We start from the raw sequence: 21,591 nt of genomic DNA, 5'->3' as shown, positions 1-21,591 counted from the left end.
TAGGGTTTAGCCATTACGATCTCGTGGTAGATCAACTTTTGTAATACTCATATTCATCAAGATCAATCAAGCAGGAAATAGGGTATTACCTCCATAGAGAGGGCCCGAACCTGGGTAAACATTGTGTCCCTCGCCTCCTGTTACCATTAGCCTTAGACGCACAGTTCGGGACCCCCTACCAGAGATCCGTCAGTTTTGACACTGACAACCTCCTTTTATACGTACAAGGGGTTGCCACAGTGGCACACAAGAGGTGTAAAGTAGCTACAGGGTGCATGCTTATCACTAACATTGTAGGACAAATGCATTAAATGCACTACTTGCGTTCCCTCTAACTTTATCGGGGACGATAATAGAGCCCATCCCACCCGTTGCCGCCTCATCCCGTCTTGACACGCATCCAGGCTGACGAGGCATGCATCGCCAAGTTGGCTGGTTAGCCGCTACGCTAGCCCGGTGACAGGATCTTCATGAAGATTTGCATGCCACCACGCAGTTGCTTGCCTGGTTGGCAACCTAGTCGCCGCGCTGGAACGGCCGTGGGGTGGTGAAACCTTGTCGTGTGAGCCTTCCTGTTCCTTGCAGTCGCCCCCGACAAGGGCCTTGTCGGGGCTCACAGTCGTCCCCGGTAAGAGCCTTGCCGGGGGACTTCGTCTTTTGGTCTCCGTGAAGACCTGCATGCCACCAGTCTTCACAAAGATCTGCATGCTACTACACACGTGCCCTCGACTCTTGGCCTTGACGTTGTCGATGGTGTCAGAGCTCTCAGCCTCAAGGGTGGTGACCTTGCTGGTGCTTTGCAAATTACCCCGACAAGGATCGTGTCAGGGCTTCGCGAGCCATTCCGGCAAGGGTCTTGCCGGGGGCCCATCTTGTCTTTTGTTCTTTGTTTACTGGCTTGAATACTGCCTTGGTCGTCTTGTATCTTTCCTTCTACCACCTCGTCAAGCCTTGCCACAGATGCAGCTACAACTGCACCTGCACAAGTAAGGGGTACAAAAGGGCCCAGACTTATGTACACCGACAGGAGCCCCCGGGCCGGGGCCACACACGAGTGCGAAGTGTCATTGGGCCAGGCCCAAAACAGTGCGCGGGCACGCATGGCAGGGATTAACTACTGTAATCTTCTCGTCAGTTGTGCTTCCCCACGGTCCACATTGAGTGCACGACGTGGGGGTCATGCATGGAATGGTCGCAGCACGCCTGCGATGCCTCACATGGAATAGTAAAGAGGCACCCCGCGCCTTCCCCATAAAAACAAGAATCTGCAGGGGCACTGCTCATTTACGAAGAAAACTCGGGTCGTGGCCTGCATGGGGCTTGCACCCCACGATCACGGGGTGGAAAACGGCTGTCCCACTTGCTTTTATGCTTCTGGCTCGTTTGCCACGTGTCCTTCATGCCTCGGGAAGGGTAGGTGGTCGATGCGGAGGGCATGGGCGTTAACACCATGGCGGGAAATCAGGCGTCACTGGTTGGAGCAGCGAGTCGATCCTGATTCCTTGCGCCTCTGGAGGCCGTATTGGTTGAGCGGGGCGGCCGCCCTTGGGGTGAGAGGCCAGCCCCTGGCCCTGTCCCTCTATAAAAAGGGGAGGGATGGTGTCTTTCCATACACACCTCCTCCTTCTTCTTCCTGCTTTGCAATCTTCCTCCGCCCATCATGGTGAGAGGGCGTGCTGGTGCTCCAATGGAGGCGACGACGACTACTGCTCGACAACGCCTCCCTCCTCCTCCGAATTTCATGGCAGCAGAGCCTGCTGTGAGAGGGAGAGGGAGGTGGCAAGTCCGAGGTCACCGCTGTACTCGAGAAAGAGGATGACGAGGCGGCACACCAACTGCGCCTTCGCCAGCGGCCCCTCCCCCAATGAAAGGCCATGTCGGAGACCAGCCTCGCGAGTTCTTCATAAGGCTGTACAAGCCCTTGTGCGGTCATCTCCGCCTCCCTACTCCTTTTGCTCGGGTAATGGAGCTTGACCCGCGCTTTGAGGCTGCATATGAGGGGCTGTGGGAACAACGACATGTGGGTCGACGTCGGCTTCCCCGCCCCTCACGTTATGTACTTCCACCGTGGTTGGAAAACCTTTGGCCATGCCCATAGCTTGTCGGAGGGGCACGTTCTTCAGTTCAAATTAATGGACAACGGGCTGCTTTTCGCCAAGGTCTTCGGGCGCTCGGAAATCCGCTTAGGGTGCTGCGTGGAGAGCTCCACCGATGACGAAAGCTCCTCCTTGAGCGACAGCGACAAGGAGGGCCATGCCGGTGATGACGACGACAGCGGGCAGGAGAACGATGACTCCAACTCCGGCTGACCACCGCCCGCACCATCTTCAATAGGTGGCAACACCATCATCTGCACCGCCCGCCCGGCAACATGCCTTGCCGGGAGCCGTGCCTGCTGGCCCTGGTGTCGGTGGTTGACGGGTTGCCTCCGCCATGCTATCCATCGACGTGTCCCCCCGTGTCTCCCTTTTGTCCCTTGTGCCTTCACCTGTCGTGCCTTGGAGGAAGGCGCAAGAACGGGGATTACGGGCCACTTATCTTTTTTCAGTTTTAAACTTGTATGCACTTGCCAAATCCTAATTTAAATAATGTAATCTCTCAAGCCCATGTTTGTGTTCTGTAAAGTTTGTACTTGCATCAGGATGCCAATGAAAAAGATGAGCCTTGCGGGGAACCCATGCATGTATACGTCCGTGCAGAGGCGAAATGCCTCTTTAATGTAAATAAACGAGTTTTCCCGGCAGGCTACCTTGCTGGCACCATTTTTGTCTGCTGGAAAATCACATCCGCCGGGTTACACACCAAGGGTCCAGCCCCCTGCCAATCTCTTTTTATCAAAGGCTACTGCGACCATTCTGATCGAAGCAGCGTTCGAGTCAGGGATGGGAGCACCTAAGTCTAAAAAAAGAGTGGCAAGGTTTTCTAATCCACAAGTTATAGGTTACAGACATGAATGGACAAGAGGTAAACTTTATCTGTTTGGCTTGCCGGGGATCGCAGTGCCGGGCAGTCTTCTCAACCTCTTGTCGAAGCCAAGTCCATGACAAGAACAACGGAACCTAGCGCCATCACTATGGCTGGAAAGAAGATAAGATAGGAGCATGGAACCTTGGCGGTTCATTAATATTTGTTGGAAACAAGGGTAGTACAATATCCTGGACAAGCATGCATATATGTATATACATAAACATGGAAATCAACAGGAACTGTACATACTAAAAGTTATTCGACTGCGCATAGGGTCTGCGCCTGGCTTTGTACATAGGGTAACATGCCTTGCCGGCAAGGCTACTACAAAAGGGGGTTGCCATGGGTCCCAGCAACCGAACCCTATGGGTAAAACTTGTGAAGATGTTCGATATTCTAGGAGTTGCTCACCGGAATACCGTCTTCGGTCTCTAGGCGGACTGCACTGGGCCAGGTGACTCGTATTAGCCGATAATGATCTTCCCACTTTAGCGTCAACTTGTTGGAATTCTTGGCAGATTGAACACGCCAAAGAACAAGGTCGCCTTCCTCAAGGCTTCGAGCATGCACCTTGCGGCTATGATAGCGGCGCAAGGCTTGCTGGTAGCGCGCGGCTTGCACAGCAGTGCGAAGACGATCTTCCTCAAGGACCGTAGCATCATCTTGGTGCAACTGCTGTTGCTCAAGCTCATCATAAGCGAGCACTCGGGCTGACCCATATGTGAGTTCTGTGGGGAGAACTACTTCTGTCCTGTATATCAGGGAGAAGGGCATCTGGCCAGTGGCTCGATTTGGTGTCCTTCTGATTGACCGAAGAACCATCGGCAACTCATCAATCTAGTGTCTTCCGCACTTGTGCAGACTGTCGAAAGTTCTTGTTTTGAGGCCCCGCAACACTTCAGCATTTACCCTTTCTGCTTGGCCGTTGTTTCTTGGATGAGCAACAGAAGAAAAACAAACTTTGCTGCCGAGGTCTTGGATATACGGCATGAAGGTGTGGCTTGTGAACTGCGTGTCGTTGTCGGTGATGACTCTGTTTGGCACACCAAAACGGCAAAATAGTCCTTTGGAGAACTTGACGCCTGATTGTGTTGTCACCTTTCTCACTGGCTCCACTTGTGGCCACTTTGTGAACTTGTCGATTGCAATATACAAGTACTCAAAGCCCCCGACATCACGAGGAAAGGGGCCCAGTATGTTGAGCCCCCAGACTGAAAATGGCAAGGAAAGAGGGATCATCTGAAGAGCTTGAGTTGGTTGATGAAGCTTCTTTGAATGGAACTGGCACGCTTCACACTTGGTTACTAGTGCAATTGCATCCTGGAGAGCGGTGGGCCAAAAGAAACCTTGTCGGAATGCTTTGCCAGCAAGGGCTCTTGACCCTATGTGGGAGCCACATATGCCTCCATGTATCTCTGCCAACAGCTCCAGTCTGTCCTCCCGAGGAATGCACTTCAATTTCATGTCGTTCGGTCTCCTCCTGTATAAGACATCGTCCATGAACTGGTACATGCTAGACCGACAGGCTACTTTCTCTGCCTCTTCCTGTTCCTGAGGGAGTTCCCCTGTTTGGAGGAACCGAACGGTGTGTTGTGCCCATGCCGGAGCCTGAGGCTCGACGACAAGGACTAAAGGCACGTACTCTGCCATGGGGGCAGTTGTCTCCACGGCAAGGGCTTGAGGCCCTGCCGGAGCCTGTTGCTCCTCGACAAACTTGGGGTTCCCGACAACTTACTTGCCGGCGGCTCCTGGGAGCTCAGCGGGAAAGTACTTGCAGGGGCATGCCTTCCTTCGCTGATTCAGTCTTGCCGATGGTTCAATGGATGGCTGAGTCAATTGGAGCACAACGGTTCCTGGTTCCATAGGCAACTTGAGGGCAGCCCGTTTTGAAAGGTCATCAGCAATGTTGTTCTCTGCTCGAGGAACATGCTCTGCTTGCAGACCTTCAAAACGCTCCTCCAACTTCCTTACTTCATCTACATAGGCTTCCAACAACGGGCTCTGATAATCTTTGTTAACTTTCTTGATGACAAGCTGTGAATCGCCTCTGACGATGAGCTTCCTGATTCCAAGGTCTGCTGCGATCCTGAGGCCGGCAAGCAGTCCATCATACTCTGCAGTGTTGTTTGTTGATCTCTCTCGGGGAAAGTGCATCTGGATTACGTACTTGAGATGCTCTCCAATAGGCGCGACAAGTAGCACACCAGCACCGGCGCCTTGCAGCGAGAAAGCCCCATCAAAGTACATAATCCAATCACGAGTCGTTTCCTTGCCGGGGAGAGTGGTCTCTTGAATTTCTTCATCAGGCATTGAGGTCCATTCTGCTATGAACTCTGCCAAAGCTCTACTCTGAATTGTTGAAGTGCTTTCAAACCTGAGACCAAAGCTTCACAGTTCCAACGCCCACTCCACAATGCATCTGGGTTGTGCAAGATTCATTGCAACGGGAAGCGAGTGACGACGGTGATCTCATGCGCCTGAAAATAGTGACACAGCTTTCTTGAGGCCATAAGAAGGCCGAAGAGCAGCTTCTGCACACCAGAATATCTTGATTTAGCCCCCTGCAAGAGGGAGCTGACAAAGTAGACTGGGTGCTGCATCATCTTTTTCTTTTGTTTCACTCCGCTTGCTTGCGCAGATCCTGTCTCACCGGGACCAGGCTCTGTCGGGGGTCCTGCCTCGCTGGCGTCAGGCCCTACCGGCGAAGGCCCCGGCTCATTATCTGATGGCCTTGCCGCTGCCACTGCTTCTTCCTGAGCTTCTCTCTGTGCCACTAGTGCAGCACTGACCACTTGATTCGTTGCTGCTAGATATAGCAGCAACGACTCTTGCGGTTTAGGCGCGACTAGTATTGGCATAGAGGAGAGGTATCTCTTCAAATCTTGCAGCGCTGCCTCCGCTTCCGGAGTCCATTTCATTGGACCTGCCTTTTTTAAAATTTTGAAAAAGGGCAGGGCGCGCTCAGCAGATTTGGAGATGAACCTACTCAGAGCAGCAATGCAACCAGCAAGCCTACGCACGTCCTTGACTCGTCTTGGCGCCTCAATCTGCTCAATCGCCTTGATCTTATTAGGATTTTCTTCGATTCTGCGTTGATATACAAAGAACACGAGAAGTTTGCCGGATGGAACACCGAACACACACTTCTCAGGGTTGAGCTTGAGGTTGATCTTGCGCAAATGTTTCTTCCAGATCTTGCATGAGCGTTGCTTTGTCCTTGGTTTTGACCACTATATCGTCCATATACGCTTACATATTTCTATAGAGATGGGGCTCAAAACCAATTTGGACCGCTCGGGCAAACGTCGAACTAGCGCTTTTCAACCAGAAAGGCATTCGTACAAAACAGTACGTATCACATGGGGTGATAAACACGGTCTTCTCTTCATCTTCCTTTGTCATGAAGATTTGGTGGTATCTTGAGTAGGCGTCGAGGAACGACAGGAGGTCATACCCGGTAGTGGAGTCCACTATCTGGTCAATGCATAGCAAAGGGAAAGGATCCTTTGGACAGGCTTTATTGATATCTGTATAGTCAATACATAGTCTCGTTTTCCCATTAGCCTTGCACACCACCACTAGATTGGCCAACCATGTTGAGTGGATCACTCCTCTGACCAAGCCTGCCGCTTCCAACTTCCTGATCTCTTCAATGATGAATTCTTGCCGCTCCAAAGCTTGCTTCCTGTGCTTCTGCTTGATGGGCCACGCATGAGGACAAACAACAAGGTGGTGCTCAATCACCTCCCTGGGAACGCCGGGGATGTCAGATGCTTGCCATGCAAACACATCGACGTTGGCCCACAGGAAGGTGACGAGTGCGCTTTCCTATTTGCTGTTAAGGGTGGAGCTTATGGTCAAAGCTCCGCCCGTGCCGTCCTCCTTGAGCCATTCCCGAAGAACTTGACGTTGGTCGCGACGTGCTCATGGATCGGACGATGCCGTGTATACGTCATCATGGGCGTTGACCCGACGAGCTGGCGACCGCCGCTGTCGCGGTGGAGGGGAGTGCACCATGGTTGCGGCACCTCCAACCCTTCCACTATCAACATGCACCGGCTCGGTGGTCCGGCACCGTGAAGGACTTGCCTCCTGGTGGCCATCCCTGCTGGCGTGGAAAATAAGGCTTTGGATAGCAGTCCTTCACTCTTCTTGCTTCTCCGCAGCAGGAGGAAAGTCGAGGAGTAGCTGGGCTCATGCCAATGCTTCTGCTCGCGTGGGCGGCAGCTACAACCATGATGAACGGGAGGTGCTCAGACTCCTAACTGCGTTAGAAGGAGCTCCATAACGGTTTCGCGGCCGCGCGCCTTTTTCGCCAACATCTTGGCGTGCAGGTCGGTCCTGTGCATCTCGAGAATGATGATGAGGGCTCTTACCGCGGCGACGCCTGGGGTCACCAACTTCACAACACTTCTCGTCGCGCACGACCTGGGAGGACCGCGGTGCATGCATCGGCGGGGTCGTCTTCCTACCCTTGGAGGTCCCCGCACTGCCCGTAGGCAGCACGGCTCCGTCCATGGATGCGGTAGTGCGTGGATCATCGTTGTGGCTGCGGACGATGCCGCTCGCCTGGCTCCTGGTACTAGAATGGTGTTGGTGGTCTTCATATCCACCGCCACCAGCATCTACCCCGTCACCCGTCCGTGCTAGCATGGGCAGACCGGCTCCAGACGAACTGATTGTCGTGATCGTCTTCTTCTTCGCAGCCATGGTGATGAAGAAATTGACGTACTAACTACTAGACCAAATTTGCAGAACCTCGTTCCCCTACCTGGCGCGCCAAATATGTCGGGGAAATGACACCTATGGGATCACGTGGATCCCTTCTACGGTTGGCAGGGAGGAGGAATGCACAAATAGCAGGTCCGGTGATCAGCATGAGGGATTTTTACCCGGGTTCGGGCCGCTGAGGAGTGTAAAACCCTAGTCCCGCTTTTCGTGTATATTTGGTGTTCTTGAGCCTTGACTAGCTGCTATGTGTTCACGGTCCAAAAGTTTGAAATCCTCCTCCAGTACGCCTTGGGCCTCCTTCTATACGTACAAGGGGTCGCCATAGTGGCACACAGGAGGTGTAAAGTAGCTACAATGTGCATGCTTATCACTAGCATTGTAGGACAAACACATTAAATGCGCTGCTTACGTGCCCTCTAACTTTATCGGGGAGGGAGCCCGTACCGTCCATCGCCGCCTCACCCCGTCTTGACACGCATCCAGGCTGACAAGGAATGCATCACCAAGTTCGCTGGCTAGCCGCTGTGCTGGCGTGGTGGCAGGATCTTCACAAAGATCTGCATGCCACCATGCAGGTGCTTGCTTAGTTGGCAAGCGGGTCACCGCGCTGGAATGGCCGTGGGGTGGCGAAACCTTGTCGTGAGAGCCTTGCTGTGCCTTGCAGTCGCCCCCGGCAAGGGCCTTGCCGGTGCCTCGCAGTCGTCCCCGGCAAGAGCCCTGCTGGGGGACTTCATCTTCTGGTATCCACGAAGACCTGCATGCCACCAGTCTTCACAAATATCTGCATGCTACTACGCACGCGCCCCCGAGTCTTCGCCTTGAAATTGTCGATGTTGTCAGAGCTCTCAGCCTCAAGGGTGGAGGCCTTGCTGGTGCTTCGCAAATTTCCCCGGCAAGGATCGTGCCGGGGCTTCGCGAGCCATTTCGGCAAGGGTCTTGCCGGGGGCCCAACTTGTCTTCTGTTCTTTGTTTACTGGCTTGAATACTGCCTTGGTCGTCTTATATCTTGCCTTCTACTACCTCGTCAAGCCTTGCCACAGGTGCGTCTACAACTGCCCCTGCACAAGTAAGGGGTACAAAAGGGCCCAGACTTATGTACACCGACACCAATAATTTTATCTTTTTGTGGAGTGCGAAAAAATAACTACATATGTTTGAAAGTGAGTCCACTTCAGATGAGATTTGAACATATAACACGATGGCATTTGAACATACAACACAATGTCATAGCAATTTGACATTATTCTTTGTGTAACTACTAGCACAACGACATTTGAACATAGAGCACAATGACATAGCAACTAGACATTAGCCTTTTTGTAACTATTAGCATAGTGGCATTATGACTTAGCAATTGCAACATGTTTCTATTTTAAATCATTATCTCAATGACATGTTCACATAGAAATTGCAACACAATATTTAACTCATAGCACAATAACAACAATTCAACACATATGTGAATATATCAAATCGCAATATAGAGATATATAACCATTGTAATAAGATACATAACCATTGCAATAAGATGTATAGTCTGGAAATGGATTGTGTGGAGGGTGATCCGACTGGTCGAAAGTAATAGTCATCTCCAATTAGTTAAAGAACTTCGGGGACGAGGGTGGAACAGCGTTTACATGCCAACTGGAAAGCTTCCGTATGTGCCTGGACTCATGAGCTACAAAATGAGTAGGACTCCCTTTTCACTCAGGAATCAAACCTATCCTTCTCCCCCACTTCTTCCTTGTCATTGTCACTAGAAGGTGCAGACTTGCCCGACTGGATCCACTTCAAAACTCTACATTGTCAAGTGGTGTCACTACTGCAGGATGCTGCTAACATGACACTATGATCAGAGACCCTTCGACGAAACTATGCGTGATGCATTAATCGCAATCAGTGATGTAAAAAACCATCAAAAAAGATGCAAAATGTTTGCGATGGTGGATACTTAAAACACAGTTTGGATTTTAGTTGCGTGTGAGATGCGTGGCAAATAGTTCAGTTCAATGAACTGTTTGTGATGAGGCAAAACAACAGAAATAGGCAGCTAGATGAACGCCTGTGCGATATACGGCATACAGTTCACACTGATAAATTGTTTGTGATGAGGCGGAATAATAGAAATGGGCAGCCAGATGATGGTGTGTGTGATACGTCCATTTTGCATCATGCTTTTATATAGATATTTATTGCATTATGGGCTATTGTTACACATTATGTCACAATACTTATGCCTTTTCTCTCTTATTTTATAAGGTTTACACGAAGAGGGAGAATGCCGGCAGCTGGAATTTTGGGATGGGAAAAGAGAAAATATTAGAGACATATTCTGCACAACTGCAAAAGTCCTGAAACTCCACGAAAGTCAGTTTTTGGAACATATTAAAAATATTGGGCGAAGAAAGCACCGGAGGGGGGCCACCTAGTAGCCACGAGGGTGGAGGGCGCGCCCCTGCCTCGTGGGCCACCTAGCAAGCCCGCGATGCCCATCTTCTCCTATATGGTGTCTTTTGCCCTGAAAATTTTTATAAGGAAGCTTCCGGAACGAAGCGCCGCCGTCTCGAGGCGGAACCTAGGCGGAACTAATCTAGGGCTCCGGCGGAGCTGTTCTGCTGGGAAAACATCCCTCCAGGAGGGGGAAATCGTCGCCATCGTCATCACCACCGATCCTCTCATCAAGAGGGGGTCAATCTCCATCAACATATTCACCAGCACCATCTCCTCTCAAACCCTAGTTCGTCTCTTGTATCCGATCTTTGTCTCAAAACCTCAGATTGGTACCTGTGGGGTGCTAGTAGTGTTGATTTTCCTTGTAGTTGATACTAGTTGGTTTATTCGGTGGAAGATCATATGTTCAGATCCTTTATGCATATTAATACCCCTCTGATTATAACATGAATATGATTTGTGAGTAGTTATGTTTGTTCCTGAGGACATGGGAGAAGTCTTGTTATAAGTAATCATGTGAATTGGGTATTCGTTCGATATTTTGATGAGATGTATGTTGTCTTTCCTCTAGTGGTGTTATGTGAACATCGACTACATGATACTTTACCATGCTTTGGGCCTAGGGGAAGGCATTGGGAAGTAATAAGTAGATGATGGGTTGCTAGAGTGACAGAAGTTTAAACCCTACTTTATCCATTGCTTCGTAAGGGGCTGATTTGGATCCATATGTTTCGTGCTATGGTTAGGTTTACCTTAATTCTTCTTTCATAGTCGCGGATGCTTGCGAGAGGTGTTAATCATAAGTGGGATGCTTGTCCAAGGAAGGGCAGTACCCAAGCACCGGTCCACCCACATATCAAATTATCAAAGTAACACACACGAATCATATGAGCATGATGAAAACTAGCTTGACAGTAATTCCCATGTGTCCTCGGGAGCACTTTTCTTTATATAAGAGTTTGTCCAGGCTTGTCCTTTGCTAGAAAAAGGATTGAGCCACCTTTCTGCACTTTAGTTACTTTGTTACTTGTTACCCGTTACGAATTATCTTATCACAAAACTATTTGTTACCGATAATTTCAGTGCTTGCAAAGAATACCTTACTTAAAACCGCTTGTCATTTGCTTCTGCTCCTCGTTGGGTTCGACGCTCCTACTTATTGAAAGGACTACGATAGATCCCATATGCATGTGGGTCATCAAGACTCTTTTCTGGCGCCGTTGCCGGGGAGTGAAGCGCCTTTGGTAGGTGGAATTTGGTAAGGAAACATTTATATAGTGTGCTGAAATTTACTGTCACTTGTTACTATGGAAAATAATCCTTTGAGAGGCTTGTTCGGGGGATCTTCACCCCGACCAAAATAGGAAAGAGTTGCTCCTCAACCTACTGAACCTACTGAAAATATTTATTTTGAAATTCCTTCGGGTATAATAGAGAAACTGCTAGCTAATCCCTATACAAGAGATGGAACATTACATCCCGATATGCACCTAATCAATGTGGATGAAGTTTGTGGATTATTTAAGCTTGCAGGTATGCCTGAGGATGTTATCAAGAAGAAGGTCTTCCCTTTATCGTTGAAGGGAAAGGCATTGACATGGTTTAGGCTATGTGATGATATTGGATCATGGAACTACAACCGATTGAAATTAGAATTTCATCAGAAGTTTTATCCTATGCATCTGGTTCATCGGGATCGTAATTATATATATAATTTTTGGCCTCGCGAAGGAGCAAGTATGGCTCAAGCTTGGGGGAGGCTTAAGTCAATGTTATATTCATGTCCCAATCATGAGCTCTCAAGAGAAATTATTATTCAAACAATTTATGCTCGACTTTCTCTCAATAATCACTCCTTGCTCGATACTTCTTGTACTGGTTCTTTTATGATGAAGACTATTGAATTCAGATGGGATTTATTGGAAAGAATTAAATGCAACTCTGAAGATTGGGATATCGACGAAGGTAAGGAGTCAGGTATAACACCTAAGTTTGATTGTGTTAAATCTTTTATGGATACCGATGCTTTTCATGAATTTAGCACTAAATATGGACTTGACTCTGAGATAGTAGCTTCTTTCTGTGAATCATTTGCTACTCATGTTGATCTCCTAAGGAGAAGTGGTTTAAATATCATCCTCCCATTGAAGTAAAAATAGTAGAACCTATTAAAGTTGAAGAAAAGACTATCACTTATAATGTTGATCCTATTGTTCCTACTGTTTATATTGAGAAACCACCTTTCCCTGTTAGAATAAAGGATCATGCTAAAGCTTCAATTGTGGTTCGTAAAAGTAATGCTAGAACACCTACACCCCCTGAGAAAATTAAATTGAACCTAGTATTGCTATGGTTAAAGATCTCTTGGTCGATAATATTGATGGACATGCTATTTACTTCTGTGATGAAGCAGCTAGAATTGCTAGACCTGATACTAAAAATAAACATATACTTGTTGTTGGCATGCCTGTTGTTTCTGTTAAAATAGAAGATCATTTTTATCATGGTTTATGTGATATGGGTGCTAGTGTGAGTGCAATATCTCATTCCTTATACAAAGAAATTATGCATGATATTGCACCTGCTGAGATAGAAGATATTGATGTTACTATTTAGCTTGCCAATAGAGATACTATTTCACCAATTGGGATTGTTAGAGATGTTGAAGTCTTGTGTGGGAAAATTAAATACCCTACTGATTTTCTTGTTCTTGGTTACCCACAAGATGACTTTTGTCCCATTAGTTTTGGTAGACCCTTCTTGAATACAGTTAATGCTAAGATAGCCTACGAAAAGGATATTGTTACTGTTGGTTTAGGGGATATGTCTCATGATTTTAACTTTGCTAAATTTCATAAACAACCCCATGATAAAGAATTTCCTAGTAAAGATGAAATTATTGGTCTTGCTTCTATTGTTGTGCCTCCTAAGGATCCTTTAGAACAATATTTGCTAGGCCATGAAAATGATATGTTTATGAATGAAAGAAGGGAAATAGATGAAGTATTCTTTAAACAGGGACCTATTTTGGAAAACAACTTTCCCGTTGAAATCCTAGGGGATCCTCCTCCACCCAAGGGAGATCCCATGTTTGAGCTTAAACAATTACCTGATACTCTGAAATATGCTTATCTTGATGAAAAGAAGATATATCCTGTTATTATTAGTGCTAACCTTTCAGAGCATGAAGAGGAGAAATTATTGAAAACTCTGAAGAAGCACCATGCTGATATTGGATATACTCTTGATGATCTTATAAGGGCATTAGTCCCACTCTATGCCACCACAAAAAAAACTGGAAAAAGATGCTAAACCAGTTTTTGATCATCAACGACGGTTAAACCCTAAGATGAAAGAAGTCGTAAGAAATAAAATACTAAAGCTTCTGGAGGCAGGTGTAATTTATCTAGTTGCTGATAGTCAGTGAGTAAGTTCTGTCCATTGTGTCCCTAAGAAGGGAGGTATTACTGTTGTTCCTAATGATAAGGATGAATTGATCCCACAAAGAATTGTTACATGTTATAGAATGGTAATTGATTTTTGCAAATTAAATAAAGCTACTAGAAAATATCATTACCCTCTACCTTTTATTGATCAAATGCTAGAAAGATTATCCAAACATACACATTTTTGTTTCCTAGATGGTTACTCTGGTTTCTCTCAAATACCTGTGTCGAAAGAAGATTAGGATAATACCACTTTTACTTGCCCTTTCGGTACCTTTGCTTATAGATGTATGCCTTTTGGTTTATGCAATGCACCCTCTACCTTTCAAAGATGTATGACAGTTGTATTCTTTGACTTTTGTGAAAAGATTGTTGAGGTTTTCATGGATGATTTCTCTGTGTATGGAACTTCTTTTAATGATTGCTTAAGCAACCTTGATCGAGTCTTGCAGAGATGTGAAGAAACTAATCTTGTCTTGAATTGGGAGAAGTGCCACTTTATGGTTAATGAAGGTATTGTCTTGGGGCATAAAATTTCTGAAATAGGTATTGAAGTTGATAAAGCTAAAGTTGATGCTATTGAAAAAATGTCGTGTCCTAAGGACATCAAAGGTATAAGAAGTTTCCTTGATCATGCCGGTTTTTATAGGAGGTTCATTAAAGACTTCTCTAAAATTTCTAGGCCTCTGACTAATCTCTTACAAAAAGATGTTCCTTTTGTCTTTGATGATGATTGTGTAGAAGCATTTCAAATACTTAAGAAAGCCTTGATTTCTGCACCTATTGTTCAGGCACCTGATTGGAATTTACCCTTTGAAATTATGTGTGATGCTAGTGATTATGTTGTAGGTGCCGTTCTAGGACAAAGAGTTGATAAGAAATTAAATGTTATCCAATATGCTAGTAAAACTTTAGATAGTGCCCGGAGAAATTATGCTACTACTAAAAAAGAATTTTTAGCAGTTGTGTTCGCTTGTGATAAGTACAGACCTTATATTGTTGATTCCAAAGTAACTATTCACACTGATCATGCTGCTATTAAATATCTTATGGAAAAGAAAGATGCTAAACCTAGACTTATTAGATGGGTTCTTTTGCTACAAGAATTTGATTTGCATATTATTGATAGAACGGTAGCTGAGAACCCGTTGCAGACAACTTATCTAGGTTAGAAAATGTTCTTGATGACCCACTACCTATTGATGATAGCTTTCCTGATGAACAATTAGCTGTCATAAATGCTTCTCGTACTGCTCTATGGTATGCTGATTATGCTAATTACATTGTTGCTAAATTTATACCACCTAGTTTCACATACCAACAAAAGAAAAAGTTTTTCTATGATTTAAGACATTACTTTTGGGATGACCCATACCTTTATAAAGAAGGAGTGGATGGTGTTATTAGACATTGTGTACCCGAGCATGAACAGGAACAAGATCCTACGCAAGTGTCACTCCGAGGCTTACGGAGGACACCACGCTGGTGATAGAACTGCACATAAGGTATTGCAATCCGGGTTTTATTGGCCTACTCTTTTCAAAGATGCCCGTAAGTTTGTCTTGTCTTGCAATGAATGTCAAAGAATTGGTAATATTAGTAGACGTCAAGAAATGCCTATGAATTATTCACTTGTTATTGAACCCTTTGATGTTTGGGGCTTTGATTATATGGGACCTTTTCCTTCCTCTAATGGGTATACACATATTTTAGTTGATGTTGTACGTTACTAAGTGGGTAGAAGCTATTGCAACTAGTAGTGCTTATCATAAAACCTCTATTAAGATGCTTAAAGAAGTTATTTTTCCAAGGTTTGGAGTCCCTCGATATTTAATGACTGATGGTGGTTCACATTTTATTCATGGTGCTTTTCGTAAAATGCTTGCTAAGTACGATGTTAATCATGGAATTGCATCTCCACGCCACCCTTAGTCTAGTGGTCAAGTAGAATTGAGTAATAGAAAGATTAAATTGATTTTGCAAAAGACTTTCAATATATCTAGAAAGAATTGGTCCAAGAAACTTGTTGATGCATTATGGGCCTATAGAACTGCATATAAAAATCCTATGGGTATGTCTCCGTATAAAATGGTTTATTGAAAAGCATGTCACTTACCTCTGGAACTAGAACATAAGGCATATTGGGCTATTAAAGAGCTCAATTACGATTTCAAACTTGCCGGTGTGAAGAGGCTATTTGACATTAGCTCACTTGATGAATGGAGAACCCATGCCTATGAGAATGCCAAATTGTTTAAAGAAAAAGTTAAAAGATGGCATGACAAAAGGATACAAAAGCGTGAGTTTAATGTAGGTGATTATGTTTTGCTACACAACTTTCGTTTAAGATTTTTTGCAGGAAAACTTCTCTCTAAATGGGTGCTTACATTATCGACGAGGTCTATCGTTCTGGTGCCATGAAAATCAACAACGCCGAAGGCACAAATCCGAAGGTGGTGAACAATAAAAGAATCAAACATTATATGTCAGGTAATCCCATAAATGTTGAAACCAATGTTATTGACACTGTAACCCTGGTGGAGTACATAACAGACACTTTCCAGAATGTTTCAGACTCTGAAAAGGAATAGGTATGTGGTACGGTAAGTAAACCGACTCCAAAACTGCTCAAATTGCATTATTTTTTCTCCGTTTAGGAATATTTAAAAAAATAGAAAAATTAAAAGTAGCCCGGAAGGGACACGAGGCATCCACGAGGGTGGAGGGCGCGCCCTACCCCCCCTGGGCGCGCCCCCTGCCTCGTGGATACCTCGTGTGCCCTCCGGACTCCGTTTTCTTGCACGATACTTCTTTTGGTTGGTAAAAATTCATTATAAAATCTCTCGAAGGTTTTGACCACCGTACCACAAAAAAACCCTCTGCTTTTGTTTTGAGCTGTTTTTCTGACAGATCTAGATCACCATGACGTCTCCAAGCGCCCCCAAGGACAAGTTTTTCTAGAAGGTCATCAACCCTTACCTCGCGGAGGTGGTGCAACACCCTCAAATCATTGAGATGCGTGAGGGGGTGCTGCACATCCGCGATGTTGAGGGACTGAGGAGGACCAGAAGCGTGGAGACAAGACTCGAAGCAATGGAGCAACAAGTTTTCAAGTGACAAGGAATGGTGGAACACGGACTCAACGCCAACCACATGATGATTGTGGAGTTCACCAACGACCACAAGCTGGATACCAAGAACATTGGGGAGACCATCTTCAAGCTTCACGAGAAAATCGAGCACCTCCAAGCCCAGATCTATGACCTGCAAAACCAAAACTGTGAGTATGAATATAGATTCAAGAGGATGAGTTTGGCTGCAGATTTGAGGATCCCGGAGATTCGATCATCCTTCTATGACGGTGAGCCTATGCCTTCTAAGATGGACGACAAGCCTACATCATCAACAACTCCATCATCACCACCTCCGAAGAAAGAGATATAAATACTTGGGTATGGGCACTCCCCTTGGCAACTGCCAAGCTTGGGGGAGGTGCCCCGGTATCGTATCACCATCACACTTCTATCTTTACTGTTTTTCTTAGTTCGATCCTTTTGGTTATATCTTGATCTAGTAGAATAAAGTTTAGTTTGATCTAGCTTTGAGTTTTGTGTTGATCCCTATCTATATAATCGAGTCCGTGAGTTATATATAATAAATATTAGTATTGAGTTGAGGGCTTTGCTATCTTGCTATGAACTTGAGGGAATAAAAGAATAAGAAAGAATAAAAGGAAATAAAAAGATCATATTGATCTTATGGAAAGTAATGACTTCACATATAAAGAGTATGATGAATAAAAGTTGTTGAGAGTTGACAAGCATAGTTTTGGTCATCGCTGCATTTTATAGGAAGTAATAAAGAAAGAGAGGTTTTCACATATAAATATACTATCTTGGACATCTTTTATGATTGTGAGCACTCACTAAAATATGACATGCTAAAAAGTTGACGTTGGACAAGGAAGACAACATAATGGGTTATGTTTTCTTATATCCGAATAAGTTATATTGTCATGGATCATCCAACATGTTGAGCTTGCCTTTCCCCTTATGCTAGACAAATTCTTTGCACCAAGTAGAGATACTACTTGTGCTTCCAAACATCTCTAAACCCAGTTTTTCCATGAGAGTCCACCATACCTACCTATGGATTGAGTAAGATCCTTCAAGTAAGTTGTCATCGGTGCAAGCAATAAAAATCGCTCTCTAAATATGTATGATCTATTAGTGTGAAGAAAATAAGCTTTATACGAGCTTGTGATATGGAAGAAATAAAAGCGACGGACTGCATAATAAAGGTCCCTATCACAAGTGGCAATATAAAGTGACGTTCTCTTGCATTAAGATTTTGTGCATCCAATTTTAAAAGCGCATGACAACCTCTGCTTCCCTCTGTGAAGGGCCTATCTTTTATTTTTACCTCCTACCTTCATATAAGGTCATGGTGATCTTCACCTTTCCTTTTTTACACTTTATACTTTGGAAAGTACTATGTGTTGGAACGATCCTGATATATATATCCACTTGGATGTAGGCTTTCATAAATTATTATTGTTGACATTACCCTTGAGGTAAAAGATTGGGAGGCAAAACTATAAGCCCCTATCTTTCTCTGTGTCCAACTGAAACTTCTACCCATAAGTATTGCGTGAGTGTTAGCAATTCTGAAAGACTAAATGATAGTTGAGTATGTGGACTTGCTGAGAAGCTCTTATATTGACTATTTTCGATGTTATGATAAATTGCAACTGCATCAATGACTGAGATCATAGTTTGTTGGTTATCAATGAAGTTTTGATTCATAATTTACATTCTGAATAGATTGTTACTTTAGCATAAGAAATCATATGACAATATATGTTGTTGTTCTAAGAATGATCATGATGCCCTCATGTCCGTATTTTATTCTATCGACACCTCTATCTCTAAACATGTGGACATATTTTTCGATTGGCTTGGGGGGAGTTGATACGTACATTTTGCATCATGATTTTATATCAATATTTATTGCATTATGGGCTGTTATTACACATTATGTCACAATACTTATGCCTTTTCTCTCTTATTTTATAAGGTTTACACGAAGAGGGAGAATGCCGGCAGCTGGAATTCTAGGCTGGAAAAGGAGCAAATATTAGAGACCTATTCTGCACAACTCCAAAAGTCCTTAAACACCACAAAAGTCAGTTTTGGAATATATTAAAAATATTTGGCGAAGAAAGCACCAGAGGGGGGCCACCCAGTAGCCACGAGGGTGGAGGGCGCGCCCCCTGCCTCACGAGCCACGTGGCAAGCCCCCGATGCCCATCTTCAGGTATATGGTGTCTTTTGCCCGAAAAAAAAATCATAAGGAATCTTCCGGGACGAAGCGCCACTGTCTCGAGGAGGAACCTGGGCGGAACCAATCTAGGGCTCCGGCAGAGCTGTTCTGCCGGGGAAACATCCCTCCGAGAGGGGGAAATAGTCACAATCGTCATCACCATCGATCGTCTCATCGAGAGGGGGTCAATCTCCATCAACATCTTCACCAGCACCATCTCCTCTCAAACCCTAGTTCATCTCTTGTATCCGATCTTTGTCTCAAAACCTCATATTGGTAACCGTGGGTTGCTAGTAGTGTTGATTACTCCTTGTAGTTGAAGCTAGTTGGTTTATTCGGTGGAAGATCATATGTTCAGATCCTTTATGCATATTAATACCCCTTTGATTATGAACATGAATATGATTTGTGAGTAGTTACGTTTGTTCCTGAGGACATGGGAGAAGTCTTCTTATAAGTAATCATGTGAATTTAGTATTCAAAGATATTTTGATGAGATGTACGTTTTCTTTCCTCTAGTGGTGTTATGTGAACGTCAACTACATGATACTTCACCATGCTTTGGGCCTAGGGGAAGGCATTGGGAAGTAATAAATAGATGATGGGTTGCTAGAGTAGCATAAGCTTAAACCCTAGTTTATGCGTTGCTTCGTAAGGGGCTGATTTGGATCCAGATGTTTCATGCTATGGTTAGGTTTACCTTAATTCTTCTTTCGTAGTTGCGGATGCTTGCGTGAGGGGTTAATCATAAGTGGGATGCTTGTCCAAGGAAGGGCAGTACCCAAGCACCGATCCACCCACATATCAAATTATCAAAGTAACGCACGCGAATCATATGAGCATGATGAAAACTAGCTTGGCAGTAACTCCCATGTGTCCTCGGGAGCGCTTTGCTTTATATAAGAGTTTGTCCATGCTTGTCCTTTGCTAGAAAAAGGATTTTGCCACCTTGCTGCACTTTAGTTACTTTGTTACTTGTTACCCGTTACGAATTATCTTATCACAAAACTATTTGTTACCTATAATTTCAGTGCTTGCAGAGAATACCTTACTGAAAGTTGCTTGTTATTTCCTTCTGCTCCTCGTTGGGTTTGACACTCCTACTTATCGAAAGGACTATGATAGATCCCCTATACTTGTGGGTCGTCGGTGTTCGATATACGACATACTGTTCACTCGAATGAACTGTTCGCGATGAGGCAGAACAACAGAAACGGGCAGCCAGATGAGGGTGTGTGCGATATACGGCATACAGTTCACTAGGATGAACTATGTGTGATTAGGCAACTGATACGTCTCCAACGTATCTATAATTTTTGATTGCTACATCTATTATATTACCTGTTTTAGATGTTTATGGGCTTTGTTGTACACTTTTATATCATTTTTGGGACTAACCTATTAACCGGAGGCCCAACCCAAATTGCTGTTTTTTTGCGTATTTCAGTGTTTCGCAGAAAAGGAATATCAAACGGAGTCCAAACGGAATTAAACCTTCGGAAGAGTTAGTTTTGGAACAAACGCAATCTAGGAGACTTGGAGTGGACGTCAAGAAGTAAACAAGGCGGCCACAGGGTAGGACGACACGCCCTAGGGGGGTGGGCGCGCCCCCACCCTCATGGCTCCCCTAACCGACTTCCTTCGCCTATATATACTTGCATACCCTGAAAACATCCAGGAGCACCACGAAACCCTATTTCCACCGCCGCAACCTTCTGTACCCGTGAGATCCCATCTTGTAGCCTTTTACGGTGCTCCGCCGGAGGGGGAATCAATCATGGAGGGCTTCTACATCAACGCCAAGGCCTCTTCGATGAAGTGTGAGTAGTTTACCACAGACCTTCGGGTCCATAGTTATTAGCTAGATGGCTTCTTCTCTCTCTTTGAATCTCAATACAAAGTTCTCCTTGATCTTCTTGGAGATCTATTCGATGTAACTCTTTTTGCGGTGTGTTTGTGGAGATCTGATGAATTGTGGGTTTATGATCAAGTTTATTTATGAGAAATATTCGAATCTCCTCTGAATTCTTTTATGTATGATTGGTTATCTTTGCAAGTCTCTTCAAATTATCAGTCTGGTGGCCTACTAGATTGATCTTTCTTGCAATGGGAGAAGTGCTTAGCTTTGGGTTCAATCTTGCGGTGTCCTTTCCCAGTGATAGATGGGGCAGCAAGGCATGTATTGTATTGTTGCCATCAAGGATAAAAATATGGGGTTTATATCATACTGCTTGAGTTTATCCCTCTACATCATGTCATCTTGCCTAATGCGTTACTCTGTTCTTATGTACTTAATACTCTAGATGCATGCTGGATAGCGGTCGAAGTGTGGAGTAATAGTAGTAGATGCAGAATCGTTTTGATCTACTTGTCGCGGACGTGATGCCTATATACATGATCATGCCTAGATATTCTCATAACTATGCACTTTTCTATCAATTGCTCGACAATAATTTGTTTACCCACCGTAATACTTATGCTATCTTGAGAGAAGCCACTAGTGAAACCTATGCCCCCCGGGTCTATCTTTTATCATATAAGTTTCCAATCTACTTTATTTTGCAATCTTAACTTTCCAATCTATATCATAAAAATACCAAAAATATTTATCTTATTATTATGTCTATCATATCTCACTTTTGCAAGTGGCCATGAAGGGATTGGCAACCCTTTT

Source organism: Triticum aestivum, chromosome 3B (genome assembly GCF_018294505.1).
Source record: "Triticum aestivum cultivar Chinese Spring chromosome 3B, IWGSC CS RefSeq v2.1, whole genome shotgun sequence".
Taxonomy (NCBI): Eukaryota; Viridiplantae; Streptophyta; class Magnoliopsida; order Poales; family Poaceae; genus Triticum; species Triticum aestivum.
The sequence above is the reverse complement of the archived record's forward strand: the minus strand, read 5'-3'. Positions refer to the sequence as shown.